General features: G+C 48.8%; 1 long non-coding RNA gene across 1 annotated transcript; it reads left to right on the top strand.

Annotated features, from left to right (window-relative positions):
• Positions 1 to 15,766: 15,766 nt before the first annotated feature.
• On the top strand, positions 15,767 to 17,569 carry LOC128821495 (uncharacterized). The gene is made up of 2 exons (XR_008441132.1): positions 15,767 to 15,959; positions 17,342 to 17,569. It is a non-coding gene; the product is annotated as an uncharacterized LOC128821495 (long non-coding RNA).
• Positions 17,570 to 23,162: the final 5,593 nt, after the last annotated feature.

Genomic DNA, 23,162 nt, shown 5'->3' with positions numbered 1-23,162 from the left:
AAGAATGCTGATGATTTCTCCTTCAAAGAGGTGGTTGTAGATGCCAGGAGAAAGGAGGTGCTAAACGATAGGTAACGGCCTGTCCCTCATGTTTCTCTCTTGCCACAGATGACAGAAGCAGCAGCTGTCTCTGCCCCGGCTCCCTCTGCTCCTGGAGAAGAAGCCAAAGAGGAGCAAAAGGAGCAAGACGACCACGAGCCTGCAGCTGTGGTCACAGCAGAGCCTGATGCTTCCAAGAGAGTAAGTGCCAGTTGTGGGTGGTGCTGTCTTTAGTGCAAGGCAGAGCTGCAAGTTTCTGAGCAGCCAGCACTTGCTGTTGCTGGCTGAGGATGCTGAGTGCTGGAATCCCGCAGGACGCGGCCATTTCCTGCAGGCAGGGACAGCTAGAAATTGGCCTTTGGCCTGTCACCTTGAGGCACCCAAGAGCTGGGGGCTGCGGCTCAGCTTCTGCCTGCTTGGCTCAGTGAAGCTCTGTCTCTGGGCTTCTGCAGGGCCGTGGCCAAGGGCACAGGTGCTCGTGCTGGAGGTCACGGGGCTTTCTTGAGTTGTTTTCCCTTTGTGCAAAGGTGTGTTTGGCTTGTGGAAGTGTTCTGCAGTTTTCTGGAGCAGTTCTTCGCTTGTACAGTCTTTTTTGGCTTTTGATAAGCTGCAAGGAGATGATTGCGTTGTCCATGAAGCTGGGGCAGGCCATTCTTGTGGGGTGAGGCCAAAGGAAGCAAGTGCCTTGTAGGGAAGGCTTCTTGCCTGGCAAAAAGCAGAAGGGGCGAGTTTCTGTGGTTGCGTTTTGGGATGAAGCCTGCAGCTTTGGAAATGGCATTAGTGCCTCGCGTGGGGGTGAAGCTGCAAGTCCTTGACTGCTGTCTTGTGTTGCTGAGAAGAGGAAGGACATCTTGGAATTGTGGCTGCTGTATTTGACGTCAAAGGGGCAAGTTTGTGGTGGGGGAGCTGCGTGGGCCCAAAGGACCCAGGGGTGCCGGTCAAGAGCAGCTGAAGGTGGGCCAGCGCGTGGCCAGGGAGCCAAGAAGGCCAAGGGCGTCCTGGCCTGTGTCAGCAAGAGTGGGGCAGCAGGAGCAGGGCAGGGAGCGTCCCCCTGGGCTGGGCAGCGCTGCGGCCACAGCTGGGAGTGCTGTGCCCAGTTGTGGGCCCCTGTGAAGCAGAAAGTCCTTGAGGGGCTGGAGCGTGTGCAGAGGAGGACACGGGAGCTGGGGAACGCTGTGGAGTGCAAGGCCAAGGAGGAGGTGCTGAGGGAGCTTTAGCCTGGACAACGGGAGGCTCGTCAGGGCCCTTCAGGCACACTTCCATAGATCCATAGAGGACAGCGCTCACCCCAAGGCCTGCTTCCCTGCCAAACATCCCCGCTCTGCATGCAAGGGCTTTAGCCACCTGAGGAAGTGACACTTCCAATTTGTGGTTTCTTGGCTTGCTAGGAGGAGAAGCCCTGCTGATTTTCTCTCTTCCCAGCAAGCAAAGATGCTTCTGCACAAGCTTTCCTGCCCTTTTCCTGCACCGAAAGGGATTCTGATCCACTTTTAGTTTTCCATGTCTGCCGCAGCAATAGCAAAGGCCTTGCTGGCTATTTCCTACTTTTCCATTTCACACTTTCAAGAGCTAAAAGCTCCCTTGTGCAGAGGCACTGTGCCTTGCAGATAGCAGCCAGGGAGGACTATCAAATTCCTAGGCAAACAGAGTTCTCTTGAATTAGCCCATTTTAATCTGGCCGGAGTTACTTAGAATGCCATTGCTAAGAATGCTGATGATTTCTCCTTCAAAGAGGTGGTTGTAGATGCCAGGAGAAAGGAGGTGCTAAACGATAGGTAACGGCCTGTCCCTCATGTTTCTCTCTTGCCACAGATGACAGAAGCAGCAGCAGTCTCTGCCCCGGCTCCCTCTGCTCCTGGAGAAGAAACCAAAGAGGAGCAAAAGGAGCAAGATGACCACGAGCCTGCAGCTGTGGTCACAGCAGAGCCTGATGCTTCCAAGAGAGTAAGTGCCAGTTGTGGGTGGTGCTGTCTTTAGTGCAAGGCAGAGCTGCAAGTTTCTGAGCAGCCAGCACTTGCTGTTGCTGGCTGAGGATGCTGAGTGCTGGAATCCCGCAGGACGCGGCCATTTCCTGCAGGCAGGGACAGCTAGAAATTGGCCTTTGGCCTGTCACCTTGAGGCACCCAAGAGCTGGGGGCTGCGGCTCAGCTTCTGCCTGCTTGGCTCAGTGAAGCTCTGTCTCTGGGCTTCTGCAGGGCTGTGGCCAAGGGCACAGGTGCTCGTGCTGGAGGTCACAGGGCTTTCTTTAGTTGTTTTCCCTTTGTGCAAAGGTGTGTTTGGCTTGTGGAAGTGTTCTGCGGTTTTCTGGAGCAGTTCTTCACTTGTACAGTCTCTTTTGGCTTTTGATAAGCTGCAAGGAGATGATTGCGTTGTCCATGAAGCTGGGGTAGGCGATTCTTGTGGGGTGAGGCCAAAGGAAGCAAGTGCCTTGTAGGGAAGGCTTCTTGCCTGGCAAAAAGCAGAAGGGGCGAGTTTCTGTGGTTGCGTTTTGGGATGAAGCCTGCAGCTTTGGAAATGGCATTAGTGGCTCGGGTGGGGGTGAAGCTGCAAGTCCTTGACTGCTGTCTTGTGTTGCTGAGAAGAGGAAGGACATCTTGGAATTGTGGCTGCTGTATTTGACGTCAAAGGGGCAAGTTTGTGGTGGGGGAGCTGCGTGGGCCCAAAGGACCCAGGGGTGCCGGTCAAGAGCAGCTGAAGGTGGGCCAGCGCGTGGCCAGGGAGCCAAGAAGGCCAAGGGCGTCCTGGCCTGTGTCAGCAAGAGTGGGGCAGCAGGAGCAGGGCAGTGAGCGTCCCCCTGGGCTGGGCAGCGCTGCGGCCACACCTGGGAGTGCTGTGCCCAGTTGTGGGCCCCTGTGAAGCAGAAAGTCCTTGAGGGGCTGGAGCGTGTGCAGAGGAGGACACGGGAGCTGGGGAAGGCTGTGGAGTGCAAGGCCAAGGAGGAGGTGCTGAGGGAGCTTTAGCCTGGACAACGGGAGGCTCGTCAGGGCCCTTCAGGCACACTTCCATAGATCCATAGAGGACAGCGCTCACCCCAAGGCCTGCTTCCCTGCCAAACATCCCCGCTCTGCATCCATGTGCTTTAGCCACCTGAGCAGGTGACACTTCCAATTTGTGGTTTCTTGGCTTGCTAGGAGGAGAAGCCCTGCTGATTTTCTTTCTTCCCAGCAAGCAAAGATGCTTCTGCACAAGCTTTCCTGCCCTTTTCCTGCACCGAATGGGATTCCAATCCACTTTTAGTATTCCATGTCTGCCGCAGCAGTAGCAAAGGCCTTGCTGGCTATTTCCTACTTTTCCATTTCACAGCTTTCAAGAGCTAAAAGCTCCCTTGTGCAGAGGCACTGTGCCTTGCAGATAGCAGCCATGGAGGACTATCAAATTCCTAGGCAAACAGAGTTCTCTTGAATTAGCCCATTTTAATCTGGCCGGAGTGACTTAGAATGCCGTTGCTAAGAATGCTGATGATTTCTCCTTCAAAGAGGTGGTTGTAGATGCCAGGAGAAAGGAGGTGCTAAACGATAGGTAACGGCCTGTCCCTCATGTTTCTCTCTTGCCACAGATGACAGAAGCAGCAGCAGTCTCTGCCCCGGCTCCCTCTGCTCCTGGAGAAGAAGCCAAAGAGGAGCAAAAGGAGCAAGACGACCACGAGCCTGCAGCTGTGGTCACAGCAGAGCGTGATGGTTCCAAGAGAGTAAGTGCCAGTTGTGGGTGCTGCTGTCTTTAGTGCAAGGCAGAGCTGCAAGTTTCTGAGCAGCCAGCACTTGCTGTTGCTGGCTGAGGATGCTGAGTGCTGGACTCCCGCAGGACGCGGCCATTTCCTGCAGGCAGGGACAGCTAGAAATTGGCCTTTGGCCTGTCACCTTGAGGCACCCAAGAGCTGGGGGCTGCGGCTCAGCTTCTACCTGCTTGCCTCAGTGAAGCTCTGTCTCTGGGCTTCTGCAGGGCCGTGGCCAAGGGCACAGGTGCTCGTGCTGGAGGTCACGGGGCTTTCTTTAGTTGTTTTCCCTTTGTGCAAAGGTGTGTTTGGCTTGTGGAAGTGTTCTGCAGTTTTCTGGAGCAGTTCTTCGCTTGTACAGTCTCTTTTGTCTTTTGATAAGCTGCAAGGAGATGATTGTGTTGTCCATGAAGCTGGGGCAGGCCATTCTTGTGGGGTGTGGCCCAAGAAAGCAAGTGCCTTGTAGGGAAGGCTTCTTGTCAGGCAAAAAGCAGAAGGGGCGAGTTTTTGTGGATGCGTTTTGGGATGAAGCCTGCAGCTTTGGAAATGGCATTAGTGCCTCGGGTGGGGGTGAAGCTGCAAGTCCTTGACTGCTGTCTTGTGTTGCTGAGAAGAGGAAGGACATCTTGGAATTGTGGCTGCTGTATTTGACATCAAAGGGGCAAGTTTGTGGTGGGGGAGCTGCGTGGGCCCAAAGGACCCAGGGGTGCCGGTCAAGAGCAGCTGAAGGTGGGCCAGCGCGTGGCCAGGGAGCCAAGAAGGCCAAGGGCGTCCTGGCCTGTGTCAGCAAGAGTGGGGCAGCAGGAGCAGGGCAGTGAGCGTCCCCCTGGGCTGGGCAGCGCTGCGGCCACAGCTGGGAGTGCTGTGCCCAGTTGTGGGCCCCTGTGAAGCAGAAAGTCCTTGAGGGGCTGGAGCGTGTGCAGAGGAGGACACGGGAGCTGGGGAACGCTGTGGAGTGCAAGGCCAAGGAGGAGGTGCTGAGGGAGCTTTAGCCTGGACAACGGGAGGCTCGTCAGGGCCCTTCAGGCACACTTCCATAGATCCATAGAGGACAGCGCTCACCCCAAGGCCTGCTTCCCTGCCAAACATCCCCGCTCTGCATCCATGTGCTTTAGCCACCTGAGCAGGTGACACTTCCAATTTGTGGTTTCTTGGCTTGCTAGGAGGAGAAGCCCTGCTCATTTTCTCTCTTCCCAGCAAGCAAAGATGCTTCTGCACAAGCTTTCCTGCCCTTTTCCTGCACCGAAAGGGATTCTGATCCACTTTTACTTTTCCATGTCTGCCGCAGCAGTAGCAAAGGCCTTGCTGGCTATTTCCTACTTTTCCATTTCACAGCTTTCAAGAGCTAAAAGCTCCCTTGTGCAGAGGCACTGTGCCTTGCAGATAGCAGCCATGGAGGACTATCAAATTCCTAGGCAAACAGAGTTCTCTTGAATTAGCCCATTTTAATCTGGCCGGAGTGACTTAGAATGCCGTTGCTAAGAATGCTGATGATTTCTCCTTCAAAGAGGTGGTTGTAGATGCCAGGAGAAAGGAGGTGCTAAACGATAGGTAACGGCCTGTCCCTCATGTTTCTCTCTTGCCACAGATGACAGAAGCAGCAGCAGTCTCTGCCCCGGCTCCCTCTGCTCCTGGAGAAGAAGCCAAAGAGGAGCAAAAGGAGCAAGACGACCACGAGCCTGCAGCTGTGGTCACAGCAGAGCCTGATGCTTCCAAGAGAGTAAGTGCCAGTTGTGGGTGGTGCTGTCTTTAGTGCAAGGCAGAGCTGCAAGTTTCTGAGCAGCCAGCACTTGCTGTTGCTGGCTGAGGATGCTGAGTGCTGGACTCCCGCAGGACGCGGCCATTTCCTGCAGGCAGGGACAGCTAGAAATTGGCCTTTGGCCTGTCACCTTGAGGCACCCAAGAGCTGGGGGCTGCGGCTCAGCTTCTGCCTGCTTGCCTCAGTGAAGCTCTGTCTCTGGGCTTCTGCAGGGCCGTGGCCAAGGGCACAGGTGCTCGTGCTGGAGGTCACGGGGCTTTCTTTAGTTGTTTTCCCTTTGTGCAAAGGTGTGTTTGGCTTGTGGAAGTGTTCTGCAGTTTTCTGCAGCAGTTCTTCGCTTGTACAGTCTCTTTTGGCTTTTGATAAGCGGCAAGGAGATGATTGCATTGTCCATGAAGCTGGGGTAGGCCATTCTTGTGGGGTGAGGCCAAAGGAAGCAAGTGCCTTGTAGGGAAGGCTTCTTGCCAGGCAAAAAGCAGAAGGGGCAAGTTGCTGTGGATGCGTTTTGGGATGAAGCCTGCAGCTTTGGAAATGGCATTATTGCCTCGCGTGGGGGTGAAGCTGCAAGTCCTTTACTGCTGTCTTGTGTTGCTGAGAAGAGGAAGGACATCTTGGAATTGTGGCTGCTGTATATGACGTCAAAGGGGCAAGTTTGTGGTGGGGGAGCTGCGTGGGCCCAAAGGACCCAGGGGTGCCGGTCAAGAGCAGCTGAAGGTGGGCCAGCGCGTGGCCAGGGAGCCAGGAAGGCCAAGGGTGTCCTGGCCTGTGTCAGCAAGAGTGGGGCAGCAGGAGCAGGGCAGGGAGCGTCCCCCTGGGCTGGGCAGCGCTGCGGCCACAGCTGGGAGTGCTGTGCCCAGTTGTGGGCCCCTGTGAAGCAGAAAGTCCTTGAGGGGCTGGAGCGTGTGCAGAGGAGGACACGGGAGCTGGGGAACGCTGTGGAGTGCAAGGCCAAGGAGGAGGTGCTGAGGGAGCTTTAGCCTGGACAACGGGAGGCTCGTCAGGGCCCTTCAGGCACACTTCCATAGATCAATATGGGACAGTGCTCACTACGAATGCTATTTCTTCTGCAAATATCCTCTCACAGCATCCAAGTGCTTTTGACACTTTTTTTGGTGACTCTTTCATCTTGTGGTTTCTTCCTTTTTTAGGAGGAGATTTCCTGTTCAGGTTCCCATTTTTCAGCAAGGCCAGGTGGTTTTCCTCCATCTTTTCTGCCCTTTTCCATCACTTGTCAAGATTCTGCTAGGTTTTTCTTTTGTAAGGTGACATTTCTGGAGAATGCATTATATTTGCATGAGAACACATTGTTTGGGGCTGCGAGCTCGGTGCCGAAGGAGCTGTTCTGCTGCCAGGCCAGTCAATAGGGCCTTTCACTTCGCGTTCATATTGACAGTACCTCTGCCTTTTTGCAGCCCAGGGAATCAGTAAATGTGGTGTTTGGGAATTGAGCGGGAAATCAATGCTCTTGCATTCCAGCTGGTCCTCAGAGATCAGAGGAGCTGGGAGGGGCTGGGCTTTATTTCTGATTACAGCCCCTTTAGCACTCTCAGTGTTGTCAAGTCCAAGAGAAGCACTTGGCCAAGCACAGATGCTGCAAGAGTGCCATTCCCAGTGCAATGCTCTGGATCTGGTTGCATTCCATAAGGATCTAAATGCTCCAGATTCCCCGGGAGTGTGGTTTATTGAAGCAACAGGAGAGCAATCTCAGGATTGCTGCTGATCAGGGCAATGGCTACCAAGTGTGTGTAGCAACAGAAACTATAGTTAAGAGAGATTATAAGAGTGAGTTCTATCTTTCTTTCTATCTATCTATCTATCTATCTATCTATCTATCTATCTATCTATCATTTGCATAATTGAATCTTCTTGGCTCTGGTCCAAAGTAGTTGGAGGTGCAAACTTCACCTAAAGCATCCCTTTCAGGAGAGGATTAGAGACACGTTCTGTTGACCGATTCTGAGCAGGCAGAGCTGTTTCCCCCTCCAGATATGGTGGTTTTTTTCCCCTCAGAGCTGTTTTCCTCCTCTGGCCTCTTCTTCCTGAAGCCCCCAGTTAATTCTTTGATTTTCTGCCTGTCCCAGAGAGGTGGAAGAATTCCATGTTTTAGGTGGTGAAGAGAACATGAACTCCAGAAGTGTCTCTCATAAAGGGTGAGCTCACCCAGGAAGCCACCTGCAGAGGCAGGATGGAGCTGTGGGACTGGGCTGGGTGTCAGTCACTACTGAAAGACAAACAGGACATGGCAGGAGCAGAGGGAGGCCCTCACCAGATCCCTGAGAAATGCCACACCTTCCCTGTCAGCTGCCTGAGAGGCTGTTGGAGCTTCAGCCCCAGATGGCCCCTGATTGTAGTGCCAGGGTCACTTTGGAATCTGTGCCTCCCCACGGGCAGAGAATGACCCAGGAGAGCAGCAGCACAGTGCTCTGGGAACGTGTGAGCCCATCAGTCCTTGAGTCTTAGCCCACAAATGTCCTATGGAAAGTTGAAACCCATCTTCTCTTGCTTTCTGTGCAGATCCTTCCAGAGAAAGAGCAGGAGCAGATTGTGTTATCAGAGATGCCATGCCAGACTCAGGGAGAGCTGAGAGCCCGAGAGCAGGAAGAGCAGCTCAGGCAGCAGGTGGAAGAGCCACAGGAGAATGGCCAGGTAAGCCTGACTCGCCAGGTGTCAGAGGGAAAGGGCAGGAAGAGGGGCATAAAACAGAGCTCTTGGGAGTGAGGAGGCCAGGAGTCCCAGAGGCACTGAAAGCACAGAGCCTTGGAATCTGCAGGGATCAGCACTGAGACAAGAGGGTTCCATTAGAAGCAGGTGTGGGTAGGGAAGCAGAAAGAAGGGGCTGAATAAATGTGATTTTGAGGCTGCAAGAGGAAAAAGCTGAGCCTTATGGCAGCTCCCAGTCACTTGCTCTGCATTTGTGTGTACAGAACATCAAGGCAGAGCCACAAGCAGAGCTGCCCGAAGCTCAGAGTGCCATCATGGAAGTAAAGAAGAGAAACCAGGAAGAGACAAGAAGAATTCAAAAGGAGATGAATCTCCAGCAGCAGAGGGGTGATCAACAAAACCAGGTGACTGAAAGAGTGGCAGTCACTCCACTTGTGAAAGATCCTCTCTCTTGTATTTTAGAGAAATTGAAGGAACAGCTGGACACAGACTTTCAGAAAGCTCACGCTAAGATCATGGCAAGGGAGAAGAGGCAGGAGGAAGAAATGAAAATCATCAGAGAAAAACTTAATCCCCTCCCTCAGGCTCTACAAAAGCAAGTGAGTGAAAGAGGGATAGCCACGGCAGTCACCAAACTGGTGGTTTCTGCCCTTCTGGCCTTCCCAGTGCAGAGCAGCAGGGAGCGGGGTGATGCCTCTGAGTGCCATCCTCCTCTAGTGTGTATCACAGTCACTCAGAAGGACATTTCCTGGTGTGCTGAATCTCAGCTGCTGCCCTGGACAGTGGGACTTGTCCTTTGGCCTTTTGGCCAGCAGTCATCCAAATTGATTCCTGCTGGCCTGTTCCTGCTCTCCTTGTTTCTTGAGGTGTTTCTACAGGGGAATATGGTGACCCAGATGGAGGATTGAAACAAGTTGTCTGTATCCCTTGTAAATCTGTTCTTTCCTCACAGTCAGTGACTCCTGACTGACAGGGACAAGCTGTAGTCTCTGACTGCTTTGTTCTGTTTGACTCGAGGTGCAAGTGTTGACATCTCACCGGGCAGCCGGCAAAGACTTCCGGCAAATGAGTGGCAATGAAGAGCCCCGAGGCGTGCGTGAGGCACAGGAACTGTCCCCACCTAAGGTGCTACAGGTTGGGCATGACCTGAAGATGGTGCAGGAAAAGAGGACAGAGTGGGGGGAGGCCGAACACTTGAACAAGGAGCTGCAAGTGTATCTGAAGCCCTTGGAGGGGGAAAGGAATCCTTGAGAGGAAGTAGAATGGTCATTGTGGCAGTGATCCTTCAGAAAATCCATGAAAATGGACCATGAATCTGGCCATCCACTCGAGTAGAACTAGCCTTTGGTTTTGACCCATCCAGTCTGAGAAGTGGACATCAGAAAAAACCCACTTAAGAGCGCTTCATGTTGCTGACAGCACCTTCCTAAGGGCTTGCATTTGAAATGGAATCTCAGGCTAATCTCTGCCAGCCACCTTTCTGAACATAAACTCATTTCTTGTCCCAGATCTACAAGGGCTTTGTCACCAAACCTGCTGCAGCAGCAGCATGGTCTAAAGGAGCCTTTGCTCTCCACCCCGAGAAGCGGAGCCGGGGCGGTTTGTTCATCTCCAGTGCTGACCCAGCTGCTGCTCAGCAACAGGAGATCAAGGATGACTCCCTGGAGCTACGGAGTACGTCTGCTGTATTTCTTGTCTGAGGGACAGTCTATTGTGTGCAGGTGTCAGCATAGCTGTACCAAATGTTTTTCCTGAGTTTGGTGTCCCAGGGACATTTAGAGACATTTCCCCACAGGAACTGCTGTAGAAAAGCAGTCTCTGTGCTGGCCACCTGTGCTGCAGAGCTGTCTGCCTGGTTGTTGTTGTTACCCAGCCGAACACAAAGGGTTCAAAGCTTCAGGCTCTGGGTCTGTCTTTTGAATCTCCTGGAAGCTGGGATCTCTGCTTTAAAGTGAGCATCTTGCATTTTGTTTCCCTCAGGGAAAATAGTGAACATGGAAAATCCTGTGATGAAATACACGGAACTGGAACATATTGGCAGAGGGTGAGTCCAACCACAGTTACTTCTATATAACCATGGGCCAGGTGTTTTTCTGGTGGAATATCTATGCAGTGTGAAGTCAGAACAGCTGCAAACAGACATCTATCCCCATGTTCAGACACTGGGGATAGATTGTCCCATCTCTCAGTGCTGCTCCGAATTTGTGAGTGTGCCCAGAAGGCATTGGCAGAGACACCTCCATGCTGCCAAGTTCCTGCCTGCAGCAAGGAACAGGACCTGGAAGATCTCCTTGTCTCACAAGTGTGGGACAGTTCTGTGTTAATTTCCTGAGCATTTTTGTATATCTCCAAATCATACAGCCACACTAATAAAAGGGGAAGAAACGTGCTTGCCTGAAAGAGCAACCTACTCCCTGATAGCTGTCAGATAACAGTTCTCAGGAACATTTCTTTCCAAGAGATTGCAGAAGGAAATACTCCATGGTCAGGATAAAAACTGCACAGTTTAGAACCTGAAACCCAAGATGAAAGAAGGAGCTCTCCTTAGGAGCTGAGGCAGAAAACAGCAACACTTCAGGGACAGGCCCAGTGCCCATGCACTTGAGAGGAAAATGCATCATCTGCCTTCGGGCAGAGCCCGCCTGCATCCAGCAGGTTTTAGGCATTTGCAGCAGAGATCTCCTCTGTGGACTGGCTTTCAATGCAAGATCTAAATGTCTTCTCCTTTCTTTGCTGCTTTTTTGTTTCTAGGACTTTTGGAGATGTTTGCATAGCACTTGACAATGCCACAGGAGAAGAGGTAAATGTCAACATCTCCCGCAGGTCCTCTGGTGTGAGCAGCTGTGGCTGGAGCTTTGAGTAGAGCTGTGCTGAAAAGGCACAAGAAGCACAGACTGCTACCAGCCTGCAAAATACATTTGGGACAGTCTTTATCCTTCTCAGCTGCCAGAAGGAAGGCAAGGAGGGCAGCAGTTCCTTTCAGAGAAGGATGTGCTCATTCGCTCTCCATTGCTAAAACAAAGGTGGTGCCTTTGAGCATCTCACTGCTCTTTGGGGCTACGGCTTCAGAGTCCTGAATTCTCACTTCTGCTTGCCAGCAAATGCATCTGAAAGTTACTGGTAGTTCCTTAGCCACCTGCAGTGCCGCACTTGGCAACTGCACGTAGGGAGAGATCTGCACGGCGTCCCTAAAAGCCCTAAGCCCTGCCCATAGCCCAAGATGTATCCACAGAGTATTAAGGCATGGATTACTTCTTCTGAATCCCAGACAAAGCAGCAGGGAGTGTGCTCAGAGCTTTGTGGGTGATAGCTGAGACACCACAGTTACCAAGTGGACAAGGCAAAACCTCAGTGGCCACATGTCCTGTAAGTGGCCTCCAAGGGAGCAGAGAAATGGGCTGTTGCAATGTCAGTTCCTAATTACTGCAATGCCCAATCACAAGGCAGTTTGGCACAGCTCGGCTGTGGCATTGCAAAATCACTCGCTCCATGTGCCTTGCGGTCTTGTGCTGCCAACTTCTCAAGTTACTCATTTTCAATGTCATTTTAGGTGGCCATAAAGAAAATAAATCTCCAAGAACTGAGGAAGAAGGAACTAAAAGTCAATGAACTCATGCTCATGAAGCCAAATAAGAATCCCAACCTGGTCAACTATTTAGACAGGTGAGTTGTTGTGAATGTTTGTTTACATATTGCAAACATGCAAGGTAAAATTCCACTTTGTTCACTGGCAGAAAATAGAGCTGTAATTATTGGTTAAATATTACTGCTCTGCTCATCTCCAGTGGATGGGAAGAGAGTGCATCTTGTCTGCATGAGTCTTCCCCAGTACACAGAGTTCTAAAATTATTCAAAAACCTGCATCTGTCATATCTTACTGAATCAATAGCCTGTAAGTTCACAGCCACCACATTGTTTTGGGGCTTGATTTTTTTCAAGAGTCCTCTTACGTCCAGATAAACTAACATGGATTTCCCTTGGATTGTGTCCCCTCTTTTCCATTGCTTTGCATGCCAGGAAGACTAGGTGTTTATTTCCAGAAACACGCAGTTTGACAGGTTTTTGATCTGTTCCTAACCTGCAGTTTTTACTTGCTGGCAATTGAAGACATCTCCTTTTTTCACAGCTGTGCCTTTCTTCTTGAGACAGATTGCAAACAATGCACAGCCTAGAGGGAATGTCTATTCCTTTCATTCTGTCCTTGTCACAAAGGGACTTGGAAACAAGAATCAATCAAGAAAACAACCTAGCCATGCATGTTTATCTCCATGCTCTTGTTTCCTTCTTTCAGCTACCGTGTGGATGGGCAGCGCTGGCTGGTCATGGAGTACATGGACGGAGGCACTCTGAGCGATGTCATCAGCGAGACCCACCTGTCTGAAGACGAGATGGCAGCCATCAGTCGGGAGGTCAGCAATCCCACCTGTGCTGCCCAGGGCGTGGGCAGGATTGTCTGGGAAACAGGGCTCCGACCTGGAGTGATTTCATGTGCCAAGCTTTGTTTCTGTGTTGCTGGTATGCTATGGGCAAGTAAAAGCCTCTCAAGTGAAATGCCTGCCAGTGCCCCTGCACTCACAGTACTCAGTTCTTGTACTCATATCTCCTGCTGTTGTATTCTCGCTCTGTCTCTTGTATTTGTATTTGCTGTTCTCCACCTTGCCTCCCTAAACTTTTATCTCCAGCCTGTCTGCACTGCATTCCTTGCCTGTAAAAACAAAGGTGCTGGTGGCAGCATTTGAAATGATCAGCAAAGAAAAAAGACTCATTTCTCTCAGTCCTCAACTGAAAAGGACAGTAGTGCAGCCAAAATGCTCTTTGCTTCAGGAAGATGACTGTTGTGATACTTCCAAGTCTGTACTGAGGCCAGCAACAAAACCTTTGTCATGCAGCCTCCCACCCCAAAGTGATCCACTTCACACCAAAGGGAGGGACTTTTTCTTCCTTGGCAAAACCCTCACTTGTCCTCTGCATGGAGAAAGCACATCCACAGCAGCAGCAGCCATGCTGGCTGGTTTGCAGGGGACAGTCTACAACAACAGCAGGTGCTGTTGCTCTTTCAAAAGCTGACATGCCTTTCCTTAGAAAGGTCCTGCTCTGCAAGTGGTGGAGCAGCAAGCTCTTCCTCACAATGGCACTCTGTTCTGCCATTACTTGCCATTCCCCTGCAGAGGCAATCTGTAGAGCTGTTTCCTTTCTTGTGTAATGAAATCACATCGCTAATTTTTGCCCTCCTGTTTCTGTTTTCTCTCTCAGTGCCTGCAAGGCCTGGATTTTCTTCACTCGAACCTCGTGATCCACCGAGATGTGAAGAGCAGCAACATCCTTCTCAGAACCGACGGCTCTGTCAAGCTGGGTCAGTGTATTCTTGGTCAGGTGCAGCATTCCAGGGATGTGGGCTGTGGGGCTGCTTTGAGTGACTGCCAGCTCCCCAAAAATGGTGCTGGTGGCAGTGCAGTGAACCCTGCCACAAACTGTGGGCACAGTTGCAACCTGCACAGAAGTATGACAAGGAACAAGGACTCAAGAGTGGCGTTGCTCTGTGTGTGTCCCTTCCAGAGGGAGGGAGCTACAATGTAAAGCTTCAGAAAAATAAAAGGCTGGAGGTAGTCTAAAAAATGAGGCTTTTTTTTTTTGAAGTGGCCAATTCCATATTTCCTTGTCTAAAGCCCTGAGGAAACAGAGCGTGGACAGTTCTCCAGGAGACTCAACAGCACATTCTTAGACTGAGAGTGGGGAATTCTTTTCCTTGATTTCCTAACTTGAGCTGGCTTTCATGGTTTGTTTTTTTCTCCACAGCTGACTCTGGCCTCTTTGTTCAGCTCACCCCTGAGCAGAGTCGACGGAGCTCAGTGGCCAGCATTTCTGGGTGGATGGCGCCTGAAGTGGTGACAGGTCAACCATGTGGCCCCAAAGTGGACATATGGTCTCTTGGAATCGTGGGCATCGAAATGGCGGAAGGAGAAGTTCCTTACTGGAATGAAACTCCTGTTTCGGTAAGGTGCAAATACTCACTGATCCTGCTTGTCTTTCTCACCTGTCCCATGGTCAGTGTGCCATTGGACAAAATCCCATTGCCATCTGCTGGCACCACTTCCACCAAGGTCCCCTTCTGAAAATGTCCCTGCAGCACATCAGCATCTGCTGTCGATTTGGTTGCATCAGAAGGGAAGAGGAAGGTAACCAGTTCAGAAACCTAACCAGTTCAGAAACCTGCCATTTTGGCCTCCAGCCATGCCTGACATTTTTCACTTGCTTTTTGAACAATGTTGGAGCTCTGTCTCTGAAGAAAAGGAATTTTTCAGTGGAATGGTTGGATGTGTGATAAATATCCTTCAAAATGGAGATTGAATCTTCCTAGTTTCAATTTTAGAGAAAAAGAAAAAAGAGAAAAAGTAAATGGAAAAGGAAGAGGAAGAGAAAAGGGAAAAGAAAAAAAGAAAAAGTAAGAGAAAAATGGAAAGGAAGAGGAAAAGGAAGAGAAAATAAAAAGAAAAAAAGGAAAAGGAAAAGGGAAAAAAGACAGAAAAAAAAGGAAAAGAAAAAGAAAAAAGAATAAAAAGAAAAAGGAGAAAAAACCACCAAAGCAATGCCCAAGCAAGTTCTGCTTGCTTTTCCTTTCATTTACCACAGCACATCAATTTTCTTCCAAACTGTAGCATCTTTTCCCAATCCTGTGGGTCTTCAAAACTTTCAGGCTTTCAAATCATCTGTACATTGTTCAATCTTGCGTGTGGGTGGCCTGGATAAGTTTAGGATGTGTTTTTCTCCGACTGCAGTTAGAATTGTACACTAAACTCTTGGCTGTTTCTGGGTACTTTAACAAGTTGATGAGCTTGCAGCCAGGTGCCCAGGGCTGGGATCCAACGTGGGCGGTTGACGCCGGTGCTGTGTTCCTTTACCACAGGAGCAGGGCCACCCCTGGCTTGCACAGCTCTAAGGACAGTGAGGACTCCAGCTCCCCACCATGTCCAGTGGCTGAGCTCAGCTGCAAAGAGACAGGATAAAACCTTCTTTGTGACCTCTGGGGGTGTGGGAAAAGTAAAGGAAATTTTCCTCTGGGATGAAGAAGAAAGTAACAAAGTCTCTTTGGTCACCATCTTTTTCAGTGCCACCAGCACAGAGCTGTGACTATTGTGGTGGGCATTTTCATGGAGACTCCCAGGCCTCCTTCCATTGTTATTTCAGTCTATTTTAGATGGATTCTGCATCTGCATTTTTTTCAAGAGGAGAAAAAAAAAAAAAAACAACTTGATGATTTTTGTTTCATGGAAGCTGTGCTAAAGGGACCAACAAGCACTGCAAAGATTCCTTTCATGTAATAATCCTTGGAAATAGTATGGATAGAACAAACTCCCCCTTCCAAATAGCCTGTCAGCCTGGTGTGAATTCTCAGAGAAGCAAAACGTGCTTTTGCTGATGTAGTTCCCACTAACTAGGTCAGTCAATGAAATCAGCTGCCAAGGCAAGATCTGCTGAATGCTGGAAAAGCTGTGGCTGCATCGGGGTTTGGGTTTTTGGTTGGTAAAGGAAAGTCATCTCTGGGTCTCTCCAGGGCAGTTTCTGCAGAGTGGAGCTTAAACAATGGGATCTGAGAGAGCACTTACAGATGGGAAAGAAGCAGCTGGAGCCTTATGTTTCCTTTTTCCCCAGCCTCAACTCCTGATAGCCATACGAGGGACACCAAAGCTGCGGCAGCCCAACCGATTCTCGTCTTCCCTGCGTAACTTCCTGAGGCACTGCCTGCGGACAGACGCGGCACGGCGCTGGTCTGCCAAGGAGCTCCTGCAGGTAAAATGCAAAGGGGCTGCAGGTGAAAGAGTGTCTGAGGGATGGGCTCCTGCTCCACTGAAGTGCAAGGCATCAGATGAGCCTCCTTCCTCCCAACCTCCACTCCTGATGTTGTTCAAATGAAAACGGTGAGGAATTCTAGTCTGGGCTAGGCTGGGCTGGCAGGGCCCTGTGAAGGTCATCTGGTCCAAGTGTCCTGCAAAGAGCAGGGAGAGATCAGGTTGTTCAGAGCCCCTTCCCACTTGACCTGGAATGTTTGCCCTATCCCTACCCAGGATGGGGCACCTACCAGCTCTAAGGACAACCTGTGCCAGTGTGGCACCATGCTCCAAGTAAACAAGTTCTTCCTTAGATCTAATCTGACTCAATTCCCATCTTATATTATAAATATTATCCCATGTCCTATTGCAACGGAGCCTGTTAAAAAAGGTATTTCCTACTTCCTGAGAATCCCCTTTGAAGTACTGGAACTCAGCAATGAAGTCTCCGTGGGGCCAGTTCTCCTCCAGGCTGAATAGCTCCAGGTCTCTCAGCCTGTCCTCAGAGGAGAGGTGCTCTGTCCTCTGTTTCTGTCACCCTGTTTTGTAATTTGGTGGGGTGCTCCTTTTTATCTAATGGCAAAAGAACTGAAGTAGAGCAATGCAGGGTACACAGTCATGAAATGGTGGTGGAGGAACCCAAGGAAGCCAGTCCTGGCAGAGCAGTCTGGAGAGATTTGGCTGTGGGCAGGAGGGGCTGTGGGGGGCTCACTGTGAGCCTCTGAGGGGCCCTGGTTTCTGCCCCCCACCCCACCCTTAGAGGTTTCTGGCACGCAGACAGGGGCAGCTGAGAGGGACTTGTCCCAGCCCCATCTGCTGCCTGGCACGCTCAGGCAGAGGGGAACTGGCCCAGGCTTACTGCCAGGCTGTGTGGCAGAGAGGGAACTGCAGCAGCCAGCGCCACTCGGCTGGCCCTGCTGGGAAGGAAGGTGCCATCCAGCACAGGAGGGGCAGGGCATGGAAAGGTAGACACTGCTCTGTCTCCCTGTGGAAATTAGCACGGTGCCTGTCTCTCAAAGACAGGGACCTATGTGGGTCATTGGAGTTTCCTGAAAGGAAGAAACCCCAGGGACAGAAAGCACCATTTCTAGAGCACGGGCAGGGCAAAAATCCCAGCTAGATGGAGAAACCAGAATAAAGGGATAAGTGGGATTCTGGGCCAGGTTTGCCTGTGATGGCAAGGTTCTGCACAGGATGACAGGGGAGCAGATGTCCCCGTCACTCCTCTTTCTGGGTCTTTCTAAGTACCAGAGGAATCCTGATTCAGTCTGTGAAGCACTGAGCTTGGAAAGTCATGATTCACTGTTCTTTGTTGTTTGTTTTTTTTTTTTTTCCTGTGGACAGCATCCATTTGTAACATCAGCCAAGCCAGCGTCCACCCTGGTACCACTCATCAACTCAGTGAAGAAGGAGAAGAAGAAGAAGACAAGAATCTAACAGTCAAGATATTTTTGCCATAACCAAGTTAGAGTAGGATTGTAGAGTAGGACTCTAGAGTAGGATTATTGAGTTGTTTTGTAGTATAGGTTTATAGAGTAGGATTGGAATTAAATAAAGTTTCTGAAGCATCAACTCATTTGGAAGATTCCCCTCCTTCTGACCCCTTCAGAAAACTCAACATTTCCTTCTGAATTGCCAGGTGTTTTTGATTGGTGCTAAGACACGCTTATGGCTTCTTTGGTATGGTTTGTAAGTGGAGAAGGCTCTTCTTCATTCATCCTCTCCAGACCACACTGCCTTTGGAATACGGCCCACTGGTCCCTTTTGGCACATCTGGGGCACTTCTAGTTGAGGCAGAAATGGCAATGGCATCTGCAGGAAAAACCAAAGGGGGAGTGGGGAAGCCAAACCATCCTGTGCAGATGCAGGCCTTCAGCTGTGACTCCAGAGCATTTGGGCGCCTGCCACTTGGATTTGTATCCCTAAGTGCAATGTCTCTGGCTGGAGGAGAGCCTTGCTCAGCTGAGAAAGCAGCAAGATCAGAGAGGGTGCTCTGAAAGGTCTCCTGCGGTGCAGAGCTGTCAGCGACTGTGAGGTGAGAGCGGGCCCGGCCTTGCCCGGGCTGGAGCCGCAGCAGAGCCCCGGCAGAGCCCGGAGCAGCCTGAGCCTCGGCAGAGGCAGGCTGCCAGGAGGCCCTTGTAGCTGCAGGAGGCAGCAGCCCGGCCCTGCGTGCCTCTTCCTGGTGTCATGAATGAGGTGCCATATGTCAAGTTCAAAAAACTGCAAGATTTAAACTTTAGCAGCAATTTTAATTGAGGTATAAAAAAATATAAAATAATAATAAAATCAAATATATTGAAGTAGTTACAAAGAGAAATTTGGCAGTGGTTCTGATAAAGCATAAGCAAAACCAAGCGGGGGACGGGGAGGACCTCTCACCCTGCCGCACGTACAAAAGGCAAAAGAATCCAAGCACAACTTTTATACTGTATGCTAATACATATTCATCAATAGTTCCTGTAAATCTCCTCCCAGTTTTGATTCTTGAAGTCTAAGTCACCATATTACACAGCGCATGTTCCCGTTGTTGCTGGGGGGTCTTCTGGACTCTTCAGGGGTCTTCTTGGATGAAGGCCGATGGTCTTCCTGGCTGTCCTCTGAATAACCTGGCAGGTTGCGCATGCACATGGAGCTTGGTGTTATATAAGTAAGCATTATGTTCGTGTTTTGGGTTCTCTATCTGGAATTATATCAACTGCTTTGTCTTCAAGGCTGTTCTTGCCTAAGAAGAAGTTGCCTGGACTTTTATTTGTCTCAATGTCGATTCCACTCTTGGAGGTTTTCCCAACTTTGTCCTTCCCAAGGCCGTTTGTGCTAAAATATCTCAATACTCTATCCTGGATCTTATGAACATCTGCGAACATCTGTTTTGTGATGCTAATGACATATCGCTTTCCCCTATTACTTTTTAACAAATATTTTCTAAAATATCAATATAGTTACAATTATTAGCACAAATCATCTTCATTTATCACATCTCTATCTGGCTGTGTTTGAAGGTAGACGGTCAAAGCAAACTCCCTTGGTTCCTCCCTGAGCCCTGCCCAAGAGGAGGATGAAACCAGATGTGCCTGCACTAGAAGTTATGGTAGCTTGTTTATTCAACAGTATAAAATCTGGGCCCTCTCACAGCAAAGTTGGCAGCCTGGCCTGAGGGTGGGCGAACCACATAGGAATTCCCCGTTACTGGGAGTGCTTCTCCAATCCTTTGGTGTGACAGGGCATCCCCAGCTGACGTGTGTGTCAGGACAATGGTCAAGTATTAGGGTAACTGGTGATGTGTCTTTCTTCATCCCTACAGGCAATCTTTTGTAGCAATAATCGGGTGCATTGCTTAGCTTATCCTTCTGTACTTCTTTGCTGCTTTGCCCTACAGGAAATGGCACTTCTTCCTTAAGTTAGTGTGGGTGTATTTGGTGCTGACCCTGCCAGCAAGCCATTCCCTTCAGAATTGGACTCGGTGGATCCCTTCCAACACAGAACGCTCTGTGATTCTGTGATCACTTCTACAAAGTTTGCTCAGAATGACTTTCAGCTAAAACACTTGAAACTATTTGCTGAAATCAGAGTTGGTAGATAGTTCTTGATGGTAAACAATGGAGGGAGAGAACAGCTTCATGTGGTTTTTTTTGGGGTGTTGCTCCAATTTTGTGGGTTCCTCCCTCCATTTTGGGATATCGCACCTCCGTTTTGGGGGTCTCCACCCAACGATTTTGGCTTCCACTCCTTCCACTTTGGGGCCCCCCTTTAATTGTGTGCACCTTATCCCCATGTTCCACATATGCCCAGCGTCCCCAGTGTGCACTGAATGGCCAGCAAGGGACTGGGGAATGCTGGGACCCACAGTGATGTCAGCCATCCCTCCTGGTTACACACAGGACTCCTCGGCCCTTTTTGGGCTGCCCTGGAGTGCCAAGGCCACGGTGAGGAAATGTCTTTGCTGCCATGCTGTGCAGGATCTTGCTTGGCTCATTATGGCCTCATGTCCCCTGTGAAAAGAAGTGATACAGCACCAGCACCAATCTGTGTTATCTCTAACTGGAAACAGCTATTCTGAAACAGTCTACAACAGCATTTCAGTTTACATAACACATTATGTTTCTTACTCCATCATGTCACATGATTAATTTGGGTGAACTAAGTTTTTTCCTAACCTATTTCTGTGTTTGAAAAAAAAAGACCTTGATATTAAGGACATACGTTTCCCTCATAGCATCAGGTATTACTCCTTTCCTATTAATGAAGTCTTTGAAGATATCCAGTTCATGCCACAAAACATCTTGATCTTCCTTGTTGCTGTCAGGGATTAATGAATATATAAATCCAGCAAAGTTATCACACTTGTTGCACAGTGCCTTTAAAGTACATTAACTGATGGCAACAGTTCTAATTGTTAATATTTATTGTACCTTGATTACGTAAGTCATTACAAGGTAAAGAGTTCCTCTGGCATTTTATTAACTAAAACTGCTTGCAAGTTAAGCATGCATACACTCACTGGTCTCATATGGTCTCAGTCTCTGCAGATTTCCAAATTACATCGCTCACATTAGTTCTTGCTGGATGACCAGGGCACTGTAGTATGGAGCCAACACACTTCCATACTCTTCCAAGGCATTTAAAGCAGAAAATATTGCACCTATCCTTTCAGATGCTGTCTGCTAAGCCTCACAGTTGGCCAGTTCTCACAGTTTTTAAACTAAGCCTCACAGTTGGCCAGTTCTCACAATTTTTAAACTAAGCCTCACAGTTGGCCAGTTCTCACAATTTTTAAATTAATCTCCCACTTCTAGTCTAATCTAGATAACACTTTATCTTTTGTTCTCATCTTAGATGCATGCTGCACACACTAGCTTTCTTTCTGGATCAGAAATTCACCCATTCCTTATCTTCTCCCTGCTCATTTTGAACAATTTTTGGTTTGGTTGAATTGAATTTTTCCTGCTATCTTTTCCTTCTGGGCATCAGCTGTAGTTAACTTTTTTGTATTTGTACCAGTCCCAAGAAAACCTGGTGCAGTGGTTTCTGACTTCCCCTGATAACAAAGCAAAGAATGTGAATTGCAGATGGCAAAACCCCCACATTTAAAAGACAAACTATGCTGTGCAGCAGAAAGTACAATTCCGCCTGAAGCATCCCTGGTGTGAGGGGTATGTGGTGCCTAGAAAGTTGTGAAGAGAACAAGGAAGGAGGGCAAGGAGTGAGAGTTCTGTACTGCTGTGAGTAGCAAAATAGATTTGATATTTCTCAAAAGAAATTTTAAAAAAGTTTGTATATTTTCTGTTTAAGACTGGGGGCTTTAACTGTCAATCCGTTGGGTATTTCTCTTCTTATGCAAGTTAAATAAATCTTTCGTTTTTCAATATAATTTATAATGCACAATATAAATTTTTCCATAATGCCCTGATTTCTAAATTCAAATAAGCATATACAAGACAGTCAATGCCAACGTTAATAACAATGCTGTAGCACTACTAGCTGCACTTAATCTCCAACATTGATATACCTAAAATCAGACATCTCTGAAAGATGAGCAGGAGACACCTGATTTCCAGAGATGCCGGACTTTTCAGAGTTTTCACCAAATCAACAGGACACCTAAGTTCTTCTGATCTCTGAAAGTCAAGTCTACCTCAAATCAGATGTTGAACAATAGAAAAAGAAAAGCACTGTAAACCTCTCCAAATTTACCTAGAAGTGGTTTTGCAGTAGAAAACAGCTGAAGTCACTGCATAAAAAGATGCCAAATGACCAAAATCAACTGACCAAAAAAATGGAAGAACTTCCTTCTAGATAACATTCAGCCCTAGCATTTTCAATTAATCTCTTTCAAAACCCACTAATAAAACAGTAAGTTAATTTGCAAGCAGAAGTTTTAATTTAATAATATTCCTTTGAGCAAGTTAGCCAGGGTGTGCAATGCAGAATTTTCTCAGCATCCAGAGCCCAACTGTCCAGAATACCATCTCTTTCAATTTCCTAAATACTACATCCAGCCCTTTTCACACACTTGCTAAAAAGTTCCCTGTTGCTCCAAGAGGTTCTCGGTTAATAGACATGTCAGGGTTATCCGAGTGACACTGTCACCCAGCACAGATGGGTTCTCTTGGGGATATTGGCAGAGTGAGGATAGCACTAAACCATAGGTACAATTCAAACTTTGTTTTCTTAACAGGATGTTATGATTGATACAGAAGAGAATTTATTATTAGAATGGCACAGGATTTCTACAAGCAGAGTCAACATAGTACAATCTGTAACTAGCACGGTAGGGAATTTATAATACAATTTAACTTATAATTTCTCATCACCTGAATCTCTGCAGCTCAGGTCAGATCCCAATCCATGGTTTGCTGTATCAGTATTACAATGACAATCTCGAGGGGCTGGGGAGCCAGAAGTTGCAGGGGCTGCCTGGGAAGTCAGAGCAGGGCCTGGCAGCCAGGACCACCCAGCCATGGCAGCCAGATCAGCCCAGGGTATCAGACACTTCCCTGGGACAACAAAGGGCAGGCTGGGACACGGGACCAGGGTGGAGCTGGCTTGGCCACCAGGCACTCACATAACGTGACTCTGCACACGTATACCAAGCTACTAAGATGCAGGTATGCTCAGATCTGAATCTGTGCCTAGCCTATATAAAGCATGCCCAGGTAATATAAGGGCTAAATAGAAGTAATTTCCTATGTAAACCTACTTTTTTTTTTTTTTTTTTTTTTTTTTTTTTTTTTTTTTTAGGGAAATGAAATTAAAAACATAATTTATTTTCTATAATGCAACTTACAAAACACATATTTTTTGATGTTGCTGTAAGATAGATGGGAGAGTTAGGTATTCTAAGTGCTGCCACTGCTTAGGTATTCACACTGAAGATCTTTATGTACACTATGATCAAAAGCAATGCCTGATGGTGTCAAAGGAGAGATTATACCGTGTTTCAGTTGGCTTCAGATAAAGACCATCTTTGTTTACTAACCTTCATTGTAAAAAGATTTTTAAGATTTTAAAGATTTTAAGTAACAGACATATAATGTGAGTTCAAATTAATGTTATATAAAACATCACTGTGTACAGCAAACTGCATCTGCTGCTAACAGAGTAATGGTTTAGCTAGGAAATTGCTAGGTTAAATTCTCATCAAAATCTTGTGTCTGAAGTCAGTGTA

This window comes from Vidua macroura, chromosome Z, assembly GCF_024509145.1.
Source record: "Vidua macroura isolate BioBank_ID:100142 chromosome Z, ASM2450914v1, whole genome shotgun sequence".
NCBI classification, from domain to species: Eukaryota; Metazoa; Chordata; class Aves; order Passeriformes; family Viduidae; genus Vidua; species Vidua macroura.
The sequence above is the reverse complement of the archived record's forward strand: the minus strand, read 5'-3'. Positions and strand labels throughout refer to the sequence as shown.